General features: G+C 40.7%; 5 non-coding genes across 5 annotated transcripts; 3 read left to right on the top strand and 2 right to left on the bottom strand.

The window, feature by feature from the left end:
• Positions 1-595: 595 nt before the first annotated feature.
• TRNAR-UCU lies at positions 596-683 on the bottom strand. The gene is given in 2 exon segments: positions 596-631; positions 647-683. It is a non-coding gene; the product is annotated as a tRNA-Arg (tRNA).
• A 4,735-nt stretch (positions 684-5,418) lies between these two features.
• Positions 5,419-5,500, top strand: TRNAS-AGA. The gene has a single exon. It is a non-coding gene; the product is annotated as a tRNA-Ser (tRNA).
• A 6,197-nt stretch (positions 5,501-11,697) lies between these two features.
• TRNAQ-CUG lies at positions 11,698-11,769 on the top strand. Its single transcript has one exon. It is a non-coding gene; the product is annotated as a tRNA-Gln (tRNA).
• Positions 11,770-16,385: 4,616 nt separating this feature from the next.
• Positions 16,386-16,467, top strand: TRNAS-AGA. Its single transcript has one exon. It is a non-coding gene; the product is annotated as a tRNA-Ser (tRNA).
• A 4,914-nt stretch (positions 16,468-21,381) lies between these two features.
• On the bottom strand, positions 21,382-21,463 carry TRNAS-AGA. The gene has a single exon. It is a non-coding gene; the product is annotated as a tRNA-Ser (tRNA).
• Positions 21,464-21,684: the final 221 nt, after the last annotated feature.

Below are 21,684 nucleotides of genomic sequence, written 5' to 3' on the forward strand. Positions count from 1 at the left end.
GGGACACGGGTTCGTGCCCCGGTCCGGGAAGATCCCACATGCCGCGGAGCGGCTGGGCCCGTGAGCCATGGCTGCTGAGCCTGCGCGTCCGGAGCCTGTGCTCCGCAGCGGGAGAGGCCACAACAGTGAGAGGCCCGCGTACCGCAAAAAAAAAAAAAAAAAAAAAAAAAAAAAGTTCTTATTCAGAAGTCCTGGGCTCTAGTAACAGCTCTACTTACAATATGTAGCCACTCCAAGGAATGAGAATGACACTTTCAACTTTGAGAATGACAGAATCTACTTTTCCTCCCATAGGATTTCAAGTATAATTTAAGCCCCAACAATTCTCCCTGATATCTGGCTTTCTGATTCTTTCTCTTCTCCTGCTATCATGTATATACACACAAAAGATGGGTAGGATATATAATTTTTTCATCAAATCACTGTTGACACACGTGGGAATGCTTATGAAGAAGCTCCTCAAATGTTAACACCAGAAAGTAGAAATATCGGCAGTGAGAAATGTAGGGACCTGGTGTTCGCTGAGAAAACGTTCAATTCATACAGGAATGGACCGACTATTGACAAGGGCATCCACTTGGTGACAAAACATCCGCGACTCTGGCGGGACTCGAACCCGCAACCTTTGAATACCTCGCTTCCACACTAGAAGTCCAATGCGCTATCCATTGCGCCACAGAGCCTGACAATGCATGGGGCTTGGCTGGTTCCCAAAGACTGGTGATTATTTATTTGCCTATCAATAAATAGAATTCGTGGAGATTTAATCTGTTCCAGTCACCGTGAAAGTTCAAGAAACACAAAAACAAATAAGACAGTGCAAGGGACACGCAATGCCCAACATAGGGGAATTTCTGAGCCTTTCAGTGACTAACGTCATTCGTTGTCATGAAATAAGAAATAGTTTGTCCAGTTTCATTTGGTCTCTCCAAGTCCACCCTCGGGACGGTTGGCTTCGCAAAAATGGAATTTGAGGAACTTCCAGCAAATGACGTTGGGAGATATTGTAAATATGTGGCCAGCCCCACCACTCCCTTTCCTCCAGTTTGGAGTTCTCTCTTTCGATCTGGGGGCCCTTCTTGTTCGTACTTGTGTTCTTTTTGAAAAAGGTGAGTTCGTATGTTGTTTTGCCAATGGGCTCATGGAGCAACGCAATCCCACTGTCGCCCTCTCTCTTGAAGGAGAGGACTACAGTTTTTAAATGCGTCCAGGGAGCTTTGGAAAGATCGCAGGTTTTCTAACTCGGGAATTTTCTTTTGGTGACTGCGCTGAGATCAAAAGACGCCTTTTTATTCGCTGCCGCTTTTCTGTGACACCGTATGGTCCGGTCGCACTGGCTCACTTAGCGACCGTCGGTCACGTGGGTTGATGTCTTTGAAGACAGAAAGGGATGAATTACAGGTGAGGTCATTAAGGGTGAAACTCAAGTGCAGGAGAGTCCAAGGTTTGTTGACCCGGAGCAGGCGAGTGGTTGTGATCTGAGAAACTGGAGGAGGGCTGTGGAAGGAAGAGAAGAAAGCTCAGGCCATTTTATTTCAGAAATGAAAATAATTCTGAAAATTACAAGACAAAACGCGATCTCTGAACCGACTGTCTGCAAAAACGCAAAGCAGAAAAAGGACGTGTTAGACCAGAGCTGAAGTTTGAGTTGAGTGAAAAAGTTCTTGCAGCCCTAGAGCTTAGGAGCCTGGGTATTGAGGGCCTGCGCGTTCACACCAGCAGCCCACTCCCGCATCCTCTCCTCCAGGCCGTGGTTGCTCTCCCAATGCTCGGCTTCTTCCCAGGACCACGCCGCGCATCACTCCCTTAGCTCCTCAGCTCCTTCCGGCAGCCTAAGGACTGGGGAGCTGGGAGGTAGATCTGGTCAAGCTTCCCTGACCACAGAGTTTATACTCCAGCCTCTTGTCTTTGAGGACGTGTCGGTTCAAGTCCAAGTTTCGGGAACTGAGGAGACGCGGGCCGGAGCTGAGTGGCACCTCCAGGCAGCCTCAGACTTGGAAATGCTAGTGGGAGAAGGACCCGGAATGAAGGGCACTCGAAAGAATCGGGGTCGTCTGCGTTTGCTTTCACAGCTAACCGGTAACTGACTTTGATTAACAGTAAACTGGGTTGCCCTTCCCCTGGCGCAAAGGACTATTCGAAGTCTCACGTGGGGAGAATGCTGGCTAAGAGTCGGTGGGGAGCTGACCAGCTCTCTTCCTTACTGAAAAGGAGGATTCAGGGACGGTCTCCAACTCGCTCAGAAGTTCTGTCGTGCACAAAGCTCGAATGACAGGTAGAAACATGTAAATAAAGCTATGCAAAATTAAGTTTTATTATAAATAGTGTTGATTCTGGGTTTAGAGATTATGTGGTTCATGAGAGGAGGATTTTAAGCCAGCTTCCTGCTACTGGGAAACAGGACAGGGACAGTTAATTTAGACTTCCAATCCCCATTCTGGGAATCGAAGTGTGTTGCTAGGGCACAAGTAAATACCAACACATTTTCAGATTACAAGGGAAAAGTTTTCTCAAGTCCATATCTCCCAAACTCTCATTCGTAGTTAAATTTCACCAGCTTCTCTTTTCCTCTGCTGTAACAGGAGTAATTATTCCCTTCTTTATAATCTCACAAGATGTTATTTGTTCCTGAAACCAGAGCACTTACCAAATACAGTCATTTCAGCTAATTTTAAGCTTGATAACACTTGAATCAGTAATTCGTTTTGTAAAACACTGTTCTAGGAAATTAATATTAACTGAAGAAAAACATTTGGTGCACAAAAACAATGATGGTATTTTTAAAACATTGATAACAGTAACACAGCAGAAATTACATAGCTGTCCAACAAAGGGGAATATTTCATTAATTCTTACTTCATTTGAATAATGGAACATTACAAAGCCACTGAAATAACATTTAGAAAGCTCCTGAAAAAATATTGATATAATATTCAATTAAATTAGTAAAATACACAATTTCGAGAGATAAAAGCAGCCCTTGACATTTGGGAGCTGACCTGGTACTATCAGCTAGGACTTGATGTTCTTTGATTGAACAGAAACAATTTCACAGAGCACCAATGTCAGACAAGGTCATTCTATGACCATGGTTGATCAAGACAAAATTAAGATCACTTTGTAATCATGGCTGAACACGAACACAAACATGAAACACACACACACACACACACACACACACACACATGCACAAAAGCATTGTTCAAACCACAAAAACGACCCCAAACCTCCTTATCTTGGTAAATACACATGCCAAAAAATGAATAAGGTTTTTTGCCAATCATAGTTTTAGCATTGCTCTATTCTTCCTTCCTTCAGGATAGGATTTTAAATCCTAATCCTAAATTTAAGCTATTTAATCACAGAATCACCCCTTACTTCCGGACAGCATTTAATCTAAAACAAAGTCCTGATTCTTTAACTCTTTTCCCAAATTGCCCAACACAAGACTAAATTCTTTGAGTACTTTTTAGTACTCTTTTACTAGGATGTACCCATGCTTCCCCACTGTGTTCTCAATTGCTACAAGGAGCTCTATGCCCAACTTGTTCAACTGCATATGTATTCCTGGTGGTTTCTATCTGGAAGATATTGGCATAATTCATATCCTGTATGACTTCAACTATCCACATTTTTCTGCATTCAAAATACTGAGGGAGAGATAAACCAAAGTGCTGCTGTTGCTGGTTTCTCTCCACGCCCCCCCGACCCCCAGTGTGTTAGTCATCATTACCCAAGTTTTCTCAAGAAGGAGAAATTTATTTTACTTGGCACAAGAAAGATGAATTCTCTAAACGTAGACTCAAGGACTTTGAGGTTACTGAATGTTACCTCAGTAGTATTTGGTTTGAGCAACTGTCTTTTTCAATGCCCTTCACAATCACTTGGGCCTTGAGTTTGTTTCTTGAATAATTGATGCTAGTTAGAAGTTTGTAGAATCCATGGAGCTGTCTGTCCCCCCATCACCTGCTAATATTTAATTAGACTTTTAAAATTATTTTGTATGCCTACTTTGATAAACTAATCTTTTATTTTCATAACAAAAAAATTGTAACTTTAAAAAAACGTTTTAGGAACGCTCATGACACAGGTCTGCCCCAAAAATACTCCTACAGGGACAGAAGATAAAGATTTTAAATATATTTGGCAATCTCTTAATGCAAATGGTTGGGAATTTTCCAAAAATTGCCAATGGAAAAACACGTTAGAAATGCTCTGAATCTATGAGCACACAGAGTGAGTGATGTACTTGCTTTTCATGAGCAGATTTCTTCTGTTAGTCATGGCATTATTGACCTTTTCTGGATATAGATAAAAGTAAATTATTTGATATTTAATTAGATCTACCCCTCCCATAAGGCTTTCTCAGTGATATCTGAATTGAATAGAACTCCATTTAAAGAACACTTTGTTACTTCTGGTTAAATATAATGTATTAAATCCAAGCAATTACCTACCAGCTTTCTCAAGATACATCATATTCATCAGCTCTCACCTCTTACACATTACCAGTTTGTTGGACATAAAATGGGGACCTATATATGCATCTTGGGATTCAGCATCTGCATTTGACCATTCTATTCTGAATCATTTCTGCAGAGCATCTGGAAATTCTGCTGAAGGAACCAGTGAGTTACAAATGTAAATAGGAGAACGGGAAACGTGCCGTGTGAGTTACATTTAGAGAAAACGAGCCCTTGCATTGCCCCCAAAAAACTGAACCACGTAATCCATTTTTTAGAAAGCAGCTACGATCTCACAGAAGATGAAACTCATGGACCGGCAATGCCTCTTCTTAACGTGTCTGGAAAGTGAAAGCGTATTTGTATCTGCAAAGCACTTTCCCAAACACAGTGAGATTAATACTTTGGGCCTAAATTAGGAGCCTAGGAACGAGTGAGGGAATCCAGAGGAGATCTTCAACGTCGTTTTTCTCTCCTCCCACCTTAGACACAAATCAGCGGGAGCATTTCCTTCCCTGAAACCCGTTGAGCACAGTATATCATTCATCGAGCAGGCTAGAAGTTCTAGCAGAAGGGTTGGTCCCACCACGCCTAAAAGTAGGATTACGCTGATTTCACCTCGGTGCTGAGTAAATTTGGTTCCTGTTTCGGAGACCCCAGCACCCAGCATGAAACCAACTCATCCGCGAGAGAGGCAGGCGCTAATTGGAGAACTGACCTGAACTTTGAACAAAGATACTTGTACAGAGAGTACTCTCATCCCAGTTCTCCTAAATGTCGGGGCTGCCGGAGAGAGTTTGACTTCCCTCTCCAAGCTTTCATTCACCGGAGTGTTTTTGCCCAACTCGCTGCACGCACTTTTATCTACACAGGAGTCTTAGTTTTATATCTACCACATATCGTTTTATATCTACCACATATCGTTTTATAATGAGACCCCTTCCTTCCTCCACCAGTAGTCGTGGCCGAGAGGTTAAGGCGATGGATTAGAAATCCATTGGGGTTTCCCCGCGCAGGTTCGAATCCTGCCGACTACGATTGAAATTTTAACCTACGGAGAGTGTACCTGCCACAGCCTGGCAAAAACGTGCTTCCGGCGAAAAACAAAGAACAAATTACTCCCTCAAAAACTTTGCCCTAGTAGAGCCTTAGTAATTCCGTGTTCCCATCCTTGTGCAAGGCTCAAGGGTGCCAGAGTTTTCTCTCCACAAAACCCTCCCCAAAGAGACACATTGGTGAAAGTGTTAAGCTGTTTCTATTTTATTAAAAATTTTGTCATAGAGTAATATTGGCTTTTTGAAATTATACGCATATATTCGTGTAACCACTAACATAATCAGGATACAGAACAGTTCCATCAATCCATAAACCTCCCCCGTGTTATCCCTTTATAGTCACCTCTTGATCCTGTACATAACAGTTGGACAACCAGATACGTTTTCTGTTGCTTTGTTTGACTTTTTTGAGAATGTTATGGAAACTGAATCATACAAAATGTAACATAAGCTTTTTGAGATTAGCTTCTTTCACTTAAGATAGAACATGCCTTGAGATTTACACAAGTTGTTGCATATATCAAAATTTTGTACCTTTTTGCTGTTGAATAGAATTCCATTGTGAGGGTGTACCACAGTTTATTTCTTCACCTATCCATTGAAGGACATATGGGTTGTTTCCGGTTTTTGGCAATTGTGGGGGAAAAAGCTATTAACATTAGCGTATGTACATTTTCATTTTTCTTGGATAGATTCCTAGAAGTGCAATTGCTGGGGTACATGGCAAGTGTATAACTTTATAAGAAATTGTCAAACTGTTTTCCACAGTGGCTGTACTTTTCTTTATTATCAGCAATGAATGAGATTTCTAGTTGCTCCTCATTCTCACCAGCCACTGATATTGTCTGTATCTTTAATTTTAACCATTTAAATAGGTGTGTAATGATACCTCATTGTTATTTTAATTTGCATTTCCTAATGGTTAATGATGCTGAACATCCTTTTGGGTGTTATTTGCAACCTTCATATTCCTTTTGGTGAAGTGTTAACTAACCTCATTGTGGTAATCATTCGCAATATATACATATATCAAATCATTATGTTGTACACCTTAAACTTACACAATGTTATATGTCAATTATATCTCAATGAAGTTGCAGAAAATTAAAAATAGAATTATGATATGTTCCAGCAATTGCACTTCTGGGTATACCCAAAATAACTGAAAGCAGAGACTCAAACAGGTATTTGTACACCCATGTTCATAGCAGCATTATTCACAATAGCAGGAAGACAGAAGCAATCCAAGTGTTCATTGATGGATGAATGGATAAACAAAATGTACATACATACAAAGAAATATTATTCAGCCTTAAAAAGGAGTGAAATTCTGGTGCATACTGCAACATGAGTGAACTTTAAAGACATTGTGATAAGTGAAATATGCCAGTAATAAAAGGACAAATACTGTATAAATCTGCTTATATGAGATACTTAGAGTAAATTCATAGAGATAGAAAGTAGAATGGCGGCTGCCCAGGGCTGGGAAGAGGGGGAAATGGGCAGTTATTAATTAATGGATACAGAGTTTCAGTTTGAGAAGATGAAAAATGTTATGGAGATAGATGGTGATGATGGTTGCACAGCAATGTGAATATGCTTAATGCCGTTGAACTGTACACTTAAAAATGGTCAATTTTATGTTACGTATATTTTGTCACAATAAAAAATCAAAAAGAGATTACCATTTTTGTTGTTAGTTTTGTTGGCTATTTTTCATTTTCAAAATGCATTACTTAATTTTTGCATTAAAATGCATTACTCATAAGGCAACCATACATTTTAAACCTTAAGTATGTGACTGTCACAAGATTTCTTCAGAAAGCCATAGGGTTTCCATGAGCGCTCCTGGAGCTTACAGCCTGAGTAGTCCCTAGGAGTCAAATATTAAAGCTTTCTCCACAGCCACTTGTGTCTTTGTTGTTTGGGTTAATGAACACAAACTCACTGGATGATTTGTCTTCAACATAGTCCATTTCCATTCCTAAAAGTGTTAGCTGTGCTTTCTTTTCGATGAACACTCTGAGTCCATTTTGTATTTATTTTCTATTGCATTACTATCTGCTCTTTGCTTCATTATTTCCTTCCATAGTGTTTCATTTGAATTAAATTAGTGGCTGATTCTTAATTTCAGGTAACGAATGCTTAATTACTCTTTAGCATTTATTTTATTTATACATATGTGTTTAAGGTACCCTTCTAGGATATCGAGGGTACTTACCCTCTAAGTACCCTTCTAGCCGCACAGTATATGTCTTGACATATACTATTTTATTATCATTTATTTCAGAATGGTTCCTAATTTCTTTCTTTTTTTGTCAATATTTTTATTGAAGTATAGTTGACTTACAATGTTATGTAAAATAGTTCCTAATTTTGATTAATATTTGGTCTTTAAACCATAAATTATTTAGAAGCATATTTATTTTGTAAACAAATACAAATTTTAACTTTTATGTTTTGATTCTTGGCACATTTTATTTTCTAAAATAATAGCATGTATCTAACCCTGTTATGTTTTTGGAGACTTGCTTTGTGGCCTGGTAAAATGTCAGGTTTGAGAAAATTCCATGTGTGTTTGGAAAAAGTTGGAATCCAGAAGTTGGTATGTGCACTGTTCCTTATATATGTATGTATATTATATGAATTGCATTCCTTTGTCTTATGGCTATTTTTTCATGTGTGCTTTTAATTAGTTTTTCGGAGAGGTGTATTGTGCAAAACTATCCCACCATGACTGTGATTTTTATCTTTCTCTTTGTACTTCCATCAATTTCTGGATTTTCTTCTCCATTTCTTAAACTTCCAGAAGCAAGAAATTCTGCATAGAGTATGATTTATGTAACAGCTAGGACTTGGAGATACCAGGTGCTCCCTCCAATTGGACAACTGCAACAAGAAAAGCCTCAGGAAAAAAATATATTTAATTTATACAAGCTTTAGTATATCTATTGAGACTTTAGGGACATGCTGCTTCTTAGAAATTTACGTGTTTCCTTCCTCAAAAGAAATGAGGAAAATGTAATTCAAACATAATTTTTCTCATGGGAAACTCTGGATAAAGACTGAGGATAAGCTGCAGTGCAGATTCTGATCACCCTGTGCTTAAAAATGAACCTGGTTCCATCCACTGGTCCTGACCTAGAGATGTCTAACTCTGGCTTCTCAAAACTGCATAGTCAGGAACCCACATCCCATAACCAACCACTCTGAGATGAGAGGGGCACTCAGAACTGGTTTGACTAGAATCTCAGCCTCAGGCCTGTGTGTAACTTTGCCTCGTAAGTTACAATATTGGGGCTAATGAATCATGGAGCCTGAATTTAAAGATGTTTCTTTAGCAGCTTTATGCCTAATTTTACTTGAGTGATTTCATTTTTTAATAGTTACAATTAGACTACATGATATAAAGGAGAAACTCTTAGCCTAAGGCATAGAGTCTTCAATAATTTTGTGAATTCCCTGGTATGGTTTGCTAAGTGCTGTGTTTTGTGTCTAGGTTCATCTTGGTGTGAGAGAGTGCCTAAGTTTCCATTCCATTTGCCATGGGGTGCTAAACAAACAAAGGTTTTAGAAGTCTTTCCTAATAACTTCACAATCTATTAAAGGGAGAGAGAGGAAAATGCCAACTTAATTTTCTTATTTTGAAAAATGCATTAAATGCCTTTTGGTGGCCATGAGGCCCCAAGCAAATTCTTTTTAACCAGTACAAGCAGCTTTTCTACATGGGCTCAATGCCTTTTTCCCTCACGGCAACCAATGCTCACCAATATATTAAGGATAAAAGCCCCACCGGAAGCTCCTATGTTCACCAGCAGTGCCCTACTTGGTTTTCACATTCACATACTGATGCTGGCATGTGCCCCTAGAAGTAAACAGCAATGGGGCTTGTCTGAGCCATAATTCTAAGTCCATTATGGAGCTTATTCTTTATTTTCTCTTTTATATATTACTATATTGTTGCTGCCCAAGATAAACCACTCCATCTTTTACAATCAGGATCCATGTGCTGCACTCTTATTGTGCATTTTTTGTATGGAAGATCATGGACCAGCACTTTCTGCAGAGTAACAGTATTAATTCTTGTGCAAACCAAATTCCATTTTATTTGTATTTTAGCTTTCCATCATACCTGTGCCATTAGTCTGAGTTACAAGCGCTTTCTCCAACCTATTCCTGGCTAGGCTTTGTTTTATGTACACGTTGATAGAGCTCCCTTCCTAGTAGATACGCATCTCCACAAGGACAGGGGTTGCGCGCTTATCTTGTTTATCTTTATGCCTCCAGCACCTTGCACAGCATCCGATCCTTCACAGGAATTCAGTAAAACTAGCTAAACAAATGATTTGAAAAAGCTGCTAATCTAATGACTTTTTTCCACAATAAGAACTTAAAAAAATCTGTTTGAATTCTTTGTTTCATTTCTAATTTCTTCTTATCCCATTCCTTCTTCCTGATTTTCTGATACACACACACACACACACACACACACACACACACACATATATATAGTAGCCCTAGACAAAGAGGTGACATCGTCTATCACCCAGCCTGAGAGAATGGCTTATTTAGGAAAGGTGGGGAGGTTTTATCTCTGGACTCTGCACGCGTTAGTTCTACATTCCCTTTAAAATTATTTCCTTTGGCTATGGTTTTTGTTCTGTGCTCTTGTGAGTTACAGGATAATACTTTATTCACGCGCTGGAGATCACATGCAGTTGTGTTGGGAGAACACAACTCAGAGTCTGGTACAAGTTCCTATAGCCTTTAGAAGGTCCGCACTATAAGGGTTTTGCACGGGGTTGATGTTTTGCAAGATCCTCGTGTGTTTGTTTGTAACCACTGAGACTACTGGAAGGAGAAGTGGGCCCCCTTTGCAATTTTGTTCATCTCAGTTAGCAGGAGAGTTCCATTCTGTTATCTTCCGCCGCGTGGGCGAGTGCACCAGACAGCAGGAAGCTGCTGTGAGTGAGAGGCGGAGGGCCGTACGTGGCGACGTTCTCGCTGCCATCGCAGAGGCCTCTGTCACTGAACTCTCAGAACGTCCTGAGGGCGGCCATTTGTTTTCCCCGGGTAGTCACTGCGCCGCCTCATTTAAGGGGGCAGATGTCCTTCCATGGAGTTAGAAGTCATTATGCAGTCGTAGGAGGATGCCTATATACACATCCACTGTGACGAGTGCTGGGAAAGCAGCCAGCATCCCCAGAATTCCACCAACACAAATTCCAAAGCGCAACTCGGCTAAAGCTCTGTGGAAATCGCAACAGAAACTTGGTGCTGGGAGGCCTCGGTGAGTGCAGCCGAAAGGAGGCGAGAGGCCAGGCGAGCTGAAAGGGAGTCAGGGGCTCTATTGGCTGCGTAGACGCGGAGGGATCCACCGACACCGCCCAAGAAACCTAGTGTTTAAGGAAGCGCGCTGGGTCTAAGAAAAAGGTGTCTATGAATAGCAGTAAAACAAACAAACAAACAAAAACACCCCACAAAGTCTTTAGTACAATTTGGCAGCCTTCACTGGGCACCTTCTTCTTGATGAAGGCGAGTATGATGAGTCTCTGATCCTGAAATATCGCGTCCCTTACAGATCGCTACAGGTGACAAAATTCAGACTTTTTCTTCAAGCATACCTTTTCCATTTTCTCGAAAACGTAGCTTTTCTCAAGGTTTCTTCTGTGAATGTGCCAGAAATTAACACATTAAAGCTTGTTTTCCTAGAGGCAATGGACCTGATAACTACATAATCTCTGTGGGGAAAAATATCACATGGCTGAAATTGAGCAGAGGTGCAGATAAAAGACTTGAAATTTCTAAGGCTCAGTTTTCCCGTCTGTATAAAGACTAAAAAAGTTTCAGCGAGTTTTTAAGTATTAAATCATATAATGGATATAAGACGTTCAGTTCAGTGCTGGTGTATATAAGAACTGCTCACTCTGTTTTTCTTAATGAAGAAAGCGAGGGCTAGGATCGCCAAGTTTCTGAGTTAATGGTAGGGGGCAGACACTATGGGTTCCTTGGCAAAAAATAGGATGAAAAGTAAAAAATAAAATTAAATCCCCTAGGATTTTCTTCGAAAGTGACCTGAGTGGACGTAGACTAAAAATTTTGATTGTTTAAGCTAAATGATTTCAGTAGAGCTACTAAGACATATCATGGACAATTATGAGGTGAAGCCATTTGAGTGCGGTTCCATGGTGTAATGGTTAGCACTCTGGACTCTGAATCCAGCGATCCGAGTTCAAGTCTCGGTGGAACCTGCTTCATCCTTTCGTTTCACTTGTTCTCCCCCGGAAAATACTGTCCACCTAAAAGACCGCTATCAATTTTGCCTCTAATATCTCCTGTGAGCTCCTGTGAGTCCAAACATATTTGTATCTGAGTGAGGAGGCAGAAGTGGAATTCCATTCTGGTTTAATGGAATTCGTTTTATAAGGCATAAAAGAAGTATCAGAAGTAAGTTAAGTACAGGTGGAAGATAACAAAACCCCTGCACTCTGCTGTGACTAGAAAACCAACTCTAATAAAAAGCAATAACGCTCTTTAATAAAGTTTATTTTCTGTGCACATTAAAAAGAATATTTGAAATTGTTCAATATTTCAAATATGGGAAATAAATAAATCGAATAGTATTGGATAATATACAGTTAATAGCAAATTTCTCTTCTGCCCATGACCTCTACCTGCACAATTTCTGACGCACTCCACCCCATCCACAAGACCACTGAACCCAGTATATATAAGTGCTTTATATATACTAAATACAGACAGACACCACAGACACGGTGGGGCGGGGCGGGGGGGCAGATCTAAATATAGAATATCTTAAAGTAGGTGACTCTAAGTAAAAGGGCCTGCAAGACTCATTATTACATTTAAAAAATATCTGCAGATTTAACACACTTCAAGTTAAAATTGGGGGGGGAATCCATAATGATATTTTCATTGCAATATTCGTCTGGTCATTGTGCCATGCACAAAACACCAAACATCTCTTTTTCTCAGATGAAATGAGTGACTTATGCTAATGAATGATTTCTTTACTAATTACATTCTTTGTATATAAGTTTTCCTTTTTTCATTTGTTCTTGTACTGTTTTGCCCAGGTCTCAGGAAATTTTTTTTTTTTTTTAGTATAGTATTTGTCTTGGATGAAGTGTGAGTTGTTTTGTTTTGTTTTCCTGAATTAGAAATTTGCAGGCATTTCACATGGACTAGGGGCTGGGAAGATTCCCCCCCCCCCCTCCGCCACACACACACAAATAGTCTCTTTATGATACCAGGTTGTGTGTGGAATTTTTAAGCAAAATTTTTTTCTCACAACCAACACATATCACTAACTCCAAGTGTGCTCACAATGAAGATTCTCCCCCCATACACTGATCTTATTCACTGTCTGCTTCTTCTTAACATCGCCCATGTGTAAGTTGCTTATCCAAACATTCATATGTAGATTCTCCTTCATAATAAATGAGTTCTGTGAAGTTCCTGCTTCCACATGTAAACATATTTCATTGTTCAAAACCAGAGAGTGTTGGTTTTCTCTCTCACAGTGCCACTAACTGTGAAACACTATACACCCCTGTTTGTTTGTTTGTTTGTTTGTTTTTTGCATATGCTGTACTGGGAAAACACTACTTATGGTCTCATTACAGCCCTTCGACCTTCACAGTATGTGGAATCTACTCTTCATGCTCCATCATTCATATACTGCACAGATCACTTTTAATTTGGTCAGAATTGAAGTTTGCTTTATCTTTCTTGTATTTATTGATACATAAAATTTCTTTCCCAGATGAAAATGCAAAAAACGCCTTTACTCTGCAACTGTAGCTCTATCTTTACTGCATACATTTATTGCCATGACACAGTTTAAATACCAAATGGAGATATAAATATTATGGAGCTCTTGCTTATATCACATCTTAAGTGTTCAACAAAAATGGTCCGTCTCGCTACTTTTTATGAAACCCGACAGCCCTTTGGTTGACCATAGTGACGAATCAACAGTAGGAGAATATCACTGCGCTTTTATAGTAGAAAGAGGGACTGCAATGTTTTTTCAGGCGTGTTTAACCACGCAGAGTTCCTGGTAAAATCTTAGTCGACAGGATTCGAACCTGCGCAGGAAACTCTCAATGGATTTCAAGTCAATCACCTTAACCACTCGACCACAACTACCAACTCGCTGACTGTTTAGTGGGCTAAAGTGAAAACTAGTGGTGGATATGTGGCACGTTCCCCAACGGTAGGTCTGGCAACAAAAAGTTTCTCAGCCCTGTCCAGGCCACTCCCTCGAGAATGAATGAGCTCATCTAGAGCAAATCAAGAGCCAGCTGGTGATGTAATTGAATAAAATGCTCCTAGACAAGCGACTCGAACTTCTTAGACGCTGGAGCTTGTCCAAAAGCCGGTGATAATCTTGGACACGCACGATCACACCTAATTCTCGGGAACCTGCTGAAGGGGAGCTTTGAGTTTAGAGTGAGCTCTAAACAACCTCCAGTCGCAAATACCAATGGGAGAAGGAGCTCGAATGAAGGGAACGTGCGAGAAATGGCGGGGGTGGAGGTGAGGAGTCATCTATGTTTACTTTCAGGTTTAAAATCTAAATCAGGAATCTCTTCCATGGATAAAACTGACATGCTTCCAAAAGAACGATTAAAATTGGACTGCGGCGACAGTTCGGAATGAGGGGGCGGGGTGGGGGGCGAGCAATTTCTGTCCTAACTGAAAAAGACAAGGCAGGAGAGGTCTCGGACCCCTTCCTTTGAAGGTCACTTATGTTGTCCTAGTGAAGGACGCGAGACAATTCCCAAGCGAACGAAGCCTTCAGCCTCCGGAGCCCGGGGGAAAGGGAGGAACTCAGAATACAGGTTTTCCAGGGATCCGAACTCAGCAGGAAGACATTCTCAATGCAGAATAGCGCCAAAAAGAAATGCAAACATGTATATGTCAGAATAAATCTAGCTAAATTAATAAGGTTGATTCTTGAGTCAGAGACTATCTGGTTTATGAGAATGGGATGATGAAGGGGACACTTGGCTTAGAGTCCTTTTTATGGAAATGTCAAGGACTCCAAAACCAAGGACTTGCTCTGAATTCTAGGAATGGAAGTGCGTCCCCAGGGCATAAACTAGTAGATTTAAAGAGAATCTCAGATACAAAAGGAATGTGACCTCCATGATCGAGGCTGGAATTTGTCCCTCTGGTAGTTAAAAAACATGTTTTTCTTTAGGACAGTAAAAACAATCCTCCCCTCACTGTACTCTTGCAAATATTTGGTCTTACTACCGTGGCGCTTGCTATATACCTCCATTTAGATTCATAAGGAGTTTATAACCTTTAACACAGTAAATTTATTTTCAAGTTTGTTGTCCTTGAGCGGTCTTATCAAAGTTATTGTCCCCAGCAGCAGCATGTGCACCACCTGGGGACTTGTGAGAAATGCAGATTCTTGGGCTTGAATTCAGATTTACAGAATTAAAAACTTGCTAGGAGCGGGGAGAGCAGAAGCCGGGAGATCCAGCAATTTGTAATAACAAGAAGCCCTCCAGGTGGTTCTGATGCCCACCGAAGTCTAAGAAGCACCCTCTTAAGGAACTAATCTTAACAAAGAAAAACATGTACTGCATAAAAATCTTTATTTTTATTTCTCATTGTGATAGCAAAAAACAGGTATTTAAAAATAGATAAGTGTTTAAATATTTTTGCTTCATCTGTGTAATAGATCATTACAAAGCCAGTAAAACAAAATCTGGGAACACTTTGTAATTGATCTGGGAAAATGTTTATAATGTTCACTGACAAGAGCAGGATGCAAAGAACATGACTTCAACTAAGCAAAACTTTTGCATATGAAATATTGGGAGTAGAGGAGGAATACTTCAAAACGTTGCTAGTGCTGGCTTCTGGGTTGCAGGATTATGAGTTAATTTTGTTGTTGTTGCTTTTTACAGTGTAAAGTAATCATCAAGTTTTGTAAGTGAATAGCAGAACAATGTCTTTTATTGATTTATTGGTTATTTATTGATGTTGCTCGAGAGCTGATATTTGCCTCAAGTGGTAGTTGGATTAATCATCTGTCTTGTTCAATACACTCCACAGTGAAAGCATTCACCTTAAACTTGTTTCTCAAATAATCAATGCCATTTAGAGATTGTTAGAATTAATGAAGACTTCTCCACCCCTTCTTGCTTGCTAGCATTTAACTGTATTTTTTTTTCTTTTTTAAAAATCATTTTGAAAGAACACTGAGCACAGTTTTATAAGTCTTTTAAATTTGTAACATGAATTTTCACGTTTTTAAGGTTTGGGGAGCTGTTTTATTTGAGGTCTGTTCCCTAGTTATTCTTGCATATGGATGCAGGAAAATAAAAAAGTGTTGACATAGGTGGGACAATCCTTCAAATCAAATAGTTGTGAGTTTTCTAAAAGATTGAAATCTTTTAGAAATTTCAGAATCTTCCACTATATGGATGTCCCAAAAAGTTATTTTTAAAACTGATGGTCATTTCAAGTTTTTCAAATCGTGGTTATACTCATAATTCTGCAACAAATGTTAGAGTGTGTCTCAGTTTTGAGTGTGTGTATCTCAAGGATCCCCATCAGAAGCTGCCAGATCAGGAAGCTGGTCTCTCAGGATGTCTCCTGCTTAGGTTTCTTCTAGCAGAGCATCAGAATAAGGGGCCCTTCCAGACTGAGGAGGAAGTGTTACTTGCCAATTTGCCGCCATAGCGTGGTATTTGTCTAAATGATGTCAAGGAATAAGAAATTTTTCTTAATATGAATACACTTTCTGGTAGAAAATTTGATCCTTTGAAGAGAGCTGGAGTTCCATGCAGCTACTTATGCTAATAGAGTGAGCAGCTGCTACGTAGTCGTGGCCGAGTGGTTAAGGCGATGGACTAGAAATCCACTGGGCTTACCCCGCGCAGGTTCGAATCCTACCGACTACGGCACCTTTCCCTATTGAGACAGCCAGTTGGGGAAGAATGCTGTTGCCTTACACAGAGAAACTGGATTGTTCTCCAACCTGGCTCTTTATGGTTGCCGCTGAAAGGCTCCACGAAGCAACCGGATTACGCCCCAAACAGCATGGGGTCTTCTTATTACTATTATTATCTTTAGGTAATTACTACTATTATTTTTAAGTAATTCTCCCTAGAAGAGCCAAGGCTTTGGTGACGCCTTCCTGCTTCCTGCAATCAAAACCTTGCTTACAAAACAGATTTTCCTAAAGAAAAAAATTGATAGGAGCATTTCCGTGTCCAAAGAATCGCACCCTAATCAGAGCTCTTCTCTAATCATGTACGTCTTTGTTCACGTACAAAAGGAAACTCCACGAAATCTTGGATCAAATACAAATGAAAGCCAAGACTCATAGCTAGGTCACCAAGTCGCGAATCCAAACTGGGTATTAATAAGCAAACTACTTACACAACTAAAGAAATTAAATAAAGCCATTTCCTTTGTGATCCAGCCAGATAGGGACGACAACATTACACCTGGCTGGCTTTTACTGGGGCCCCAAAGCAGTTATGGGTATGACTGTGGTTGGATCTGCAAGTTGTATTTTTTTTCTTATTCTTAACTTACTGGGTCCCCAGACATTCTCCGCTGGGCAGCGATCTTCCAGTTAGGCGGTAGGTCATATCTGGTGAGGCTGAAATCAAAAGAAGAAAAACAGGGATTTGAATCATAGATGCTCAGATTAAAAGTGTGCTTCTCTATCAACTCAGTGGTCCATAATCTGAGGGAATATATGGGTCTTTCCGAAGTCTTGGTAATTCCTAATTCCACCTCAGGCCTTGGGGATCGGGGGATCGGTGGCGGCTGAGCGGGTCATTGCTGATCTCTGCATTATTGACGATAAATACGCGAAAGTGCAGGGTAAAAGTAGATCAAAGTCGGGCTGAGTACTTAGGGTAAGATTGATTCAGGGAGTTTATTCCTGGAATCAATGATTGCACATGTATGAAGGGGGTGTGTTTTATCTCCGCGTAGTCAGGAGAAAAGCCCCAGGCCCGAATTATACAAAAATGTGCAGCGGGAAACCAGCTTCTATTTGAGGAAGAAGCAACACCCAGCTGATGAAGAGGACTGAAGCATAATGTATTTGCTTGATGGCTTTTAGGTATGTGGCGGGAGGTCAGGAAGTCCTAGGCTCAAGGGTCAAGTTCCCTCCTGGTCCCTTACCTGAATCCAAACAAACGGGAGGCTGAAATTATTTTTGTTTCAGTTGGTGAAGGCCGTCTCCCTCAAACTCCACATCGCCCCAGTCCTGTACTTCTGGTCTCCTTTCTCGTCATCTTCCATTCTTTTTCCTCTTCTCTCTGCTCCTCTCCCTCTTGTCCCGCCATTACCCAGCATTTCCCAACTGGACACTTTCGCCTCCATGTCCCTTCCTCTAGGACAAGGTGGAATCACATTAATCCACCTCTGCCTCCGCCCAACACATGGAGATTCCCCATCATTCCAGGTCTTTGTCTAATGCTTTCCTTCCACAGTTTATCTTGACTTCATCCCATTCAAAGACCACAACACCAGCAGTGGAGGAAATGTGTGTGGCCGTGGTCATGGTAAGGCTTCTCTGGTTCAGCACATATTTTTTGAGCACCTCTAAGTGAGAGCCAAGCAAGCAGTGAGGGAGTAAGCAGTTGAGGTGGAAGACAAGTAAGATTGGGTAGCATTTGCCATCATTCTGTGGGCTTTGAATATAGTTGGAGCAGAGCAAATGAGATACTCCTGTCCCAGGAAGATGAGAGGATGAGAATGGTTGTGAGATTGTCTCCGGTGGCTTTCTTTTGACTACCATTTCTGCTTTGTGGATGTTTCAGTAGGTGTAGGAAGCAGGAAAAAAATCTCTGGACTTGAGAAAAACATGCAAGTCTAGCAGAGAATGGTTTCGATCCACTGACCTCTGGGTTATGGGCCCAGCACGCTCCTGCTGCACCACTCTGCTCACTGCGAAAAGCTGAGAAATACTTTTCAATCTTGATTCTTACCCACTTTCTCAACACTTCAATGTCTTCTTTTCACTATTTTTCTTCATCCGCCTCCTCTACACTTTTCGCTTTATTTCCCACCCTTACAGTCATGTCATTCTCAAAATATTAATACCACACCATCTCTAGTTTGAGGTCTTCACAAATCTTCAACCCTTTCTTCAAGTGGATGCCAATCATTCCCTTTGGATTGGGAATTATGATAGCTAGGTAGGGAACAATGATGGCTACAATGTCAGATTTCCAGAACTAGAACCCAGCAAAGCCTTATAAAACCTTTCAAGAGTCAGGTTCTTCCTCAACCAAAGCCCTTGCCTCAGGATTTCTTCTTGGTCCTGGAACCGACTACCTTTCTTCTTTTCCCTCCTTCCAAGTACGCACTCCTATCTATCAGGCAAAAGTGGACAATATCTCTGTTTCAGCCTTAGTTTCTCCCCTCCTCCTGTGTCTGCGCAGGTTTCACTTGCTCTGCTGCTCTCCATTATTGGAGACTCCAAAGTAAGCCTCCCTTTTTCCAAGTTCCCCCTTCTTGCAGGATTCAGGGCCAACTGTGATTCCTCCTCTCCATAACTCGATATGGAGTCATCAACACTTCGCTCTACACTTTCAAAGGTCTCCTCATATGGAAGGTTCGTTTGAACGTGTTCTCATCGCTCGGAAATGGAGAGACTTAGGAATTAAGATAGAAGGCCCCAGCGACTCAACAGGTTGCCAAGGCCCCAAACTGGAAATGAAAGCTCCCAAGGGTAGGGACAAGTCCCTTTTCTGAAATGCGCATTTTTCTGTAACCTCGGGACAAGTTTTCCCTGAGGCAAGAGTGGTTTGTAGCAGCAAGAAGTCAAACCTCAGAAGATGCTGACTGGTTTCCTCCTTGAGCCGTCCTTCATTCTTTTTGCTTCTCTTCTGAATTCTGCAGGTTGCTCGCCTTCTCCAGTTGATTCTCAGAGTTTCTGTTCTTTTCCTTATTCTCTGCCACAGAAACTGCAGAGCCAGTGTTGACAGCCCAAGACAATTTTGTGGGGGGAGAAGGGGGCCCTCACTTCCACATCTGTATTGACTGCCAGTATTCTCCCACCAGCATTAACAGAACACAGTAGCCACCTCCAAAGAGGTTCATTTGGCCTATGCAGCTGAGCATCAGTCATTTTCTAGGAAATGGAAAGTTTTGAGCCAAGACCTGAAAAAGGGTATGTGGGAAAGCTGTAAGATCATTATGGCCAGGGACTTTGACATTGCTAGAGTCAATTTTATAAAGCTGAGCCAAACTCCCTGCGCATGTTCCTAGTCATGCGCTGATTTGCCATCTGTATATCCCCATCAGTGCAATATCTCATGTGTTTTATCCATGTTCTAATTGGATTGTTAGGGTTTTTGTTGTTGTTGTTGTTTTAATCTGCTGAGTTTTGAGAATTCTTGTGCATTTTCTAGATATTGTCCTTTGTCAGATATGTGGTTTGCGAATATTTTCTCCCAATTTGTAGCTTGTTTTTTTCAACCTCTTAATAGTGTCTTTTGAAGAGTAAAAGTTTTTAGTTTTGATGAGGTCCAATTTATCTGTTTTCCTTTTAAGGACTGGGCTTTTGTATCAAGTCTAAGGACTAAGATCCTGAAGATCTCCTATGTTATTCTCTAAAAGTTTTATAGTTTTACATTTCAGTTTTGATTTATTTTAATTTTTGTATACGCAATGAGGTTTAGGTCAACGTGGGTTTTTGTTTTTACCTATGGATATCCATTTGTTGAAAAGGCTATCCCTCCTCCAATGAATTTTTTTTGTACTGTTGTCAAAAAATCAGTTGGGCATATTTTGTACAGGTCAGAATATATGTTTAAGGGAGAGAAAAAACCAAGACCATCACTGAATATAAGTTTGCTACCATTCATTTAAAAATAAAGAGTGGATTGAATACTATACACACATATAACTCTGGAAGGTTATACAAAAATTCATTTCACTGTGGAGAAACTAAACAGCTACAGCACACAGATAGAAGATAGATTTCATTCATTGCATATAACCTCAAAATCATTAGAGCTTCATATCATGATTATTATGTTTGATTAGTGTAAATATTAAAATTCTTTTTTTTTTTTTTTTCCTCCGGTACGCGGGCCTCTCCCGTTCCCGAGCACAGGCTCCGGACACGCAGGCTCAGCGGCCATGGCTCACGGGCCTAGTCGCTCCGCGGCATGTAGGGACCTTCCCAGACCGGGGCACGAGCCCGTGTCCCCTGCATCGGCAGGCGGACTCTCAACTACTGCGCCACCAGGGAAGCCCTAAAAGTCTTAATAGGGAAGGAAAATAAACTTTATATCAGTTGATTACTGCTTTTTGGTAGATACAGTTTTCCAGTCACATGGGGGCAAAGAATTTTGCTGTCTTCAAATAGCATTTACTTCTGGCACTTTATTTACCCCATAAACGGGCTGGAGTTGTGTGAAGCAAGCCTGGAGTTGTAGATCAACCTCACTCAGACATGAAAACATGAGTGTGTTGAGACATATAAAGGATACAGTTATATATGAGAAAGGAAATCCCTGAAAAGGTAACAATTCCATGGAGAAGCAAGTAGGATTTTGATAGCAGGAAACACCAAGGTATCTCTGAAGCTAGGACTCTTCTTGGGAGGAAAGAAAATATATTAGGATACAGGTCAAGCCTACTGGAAAATACAGTAATTATGACTTCTTTTTTCTGGCCAGCACGATGGAGCCCCATCATGGGTAAGTTAATTGCAGGATCATAAACTGGCGAGTTTAGTAACCACCTGCATCTTGGTTAGAATTCATGTTTTGTCTTTGGACTAGCAACTCCAGGATTTGTCAAAATGTACAGCCTTAAGGAACTAATTCAGCTAACTACCACGTAGTCGGCAGGATTTGAACCTGCGCGGGGAGACCCCAACGGATTTCTAGTCCATCGCCTTAACCACTCGGCCACGACTACTCGACAAGGTGTTTTCTTATAAAAGTAAACAGCTGTGCTGAAACTTAGGTCTCATAAAAGCAAATCACATACCGGAAAGACTGAATCATGTATCAGAAAGAGTATTTGCAGTCAGTATTTCCTATTCTTTGTTGTCATTTGGGTGACTATCATACTGTTGTAACCATATTGCCAAGTAACACTTTATCCTCAGAACTGGAAGGACTCCTTATTTGATGGAT

This window comes from Phocoena sinus, chromosome 11, assembly GCF_008692025.1.
Source record: "Phocoena sinus isolate mPhoSin1 chromosome 11, mPhoSin1.pri, whole genome shotgun sequence".
NCBI classification, from domain to species: domain Eukaryota; kingdom Metazoa; phylum Chordata; class Mammalia; order Artiodactyla; family Phocoenidae; genus Phocoena; species Phocoena sinus.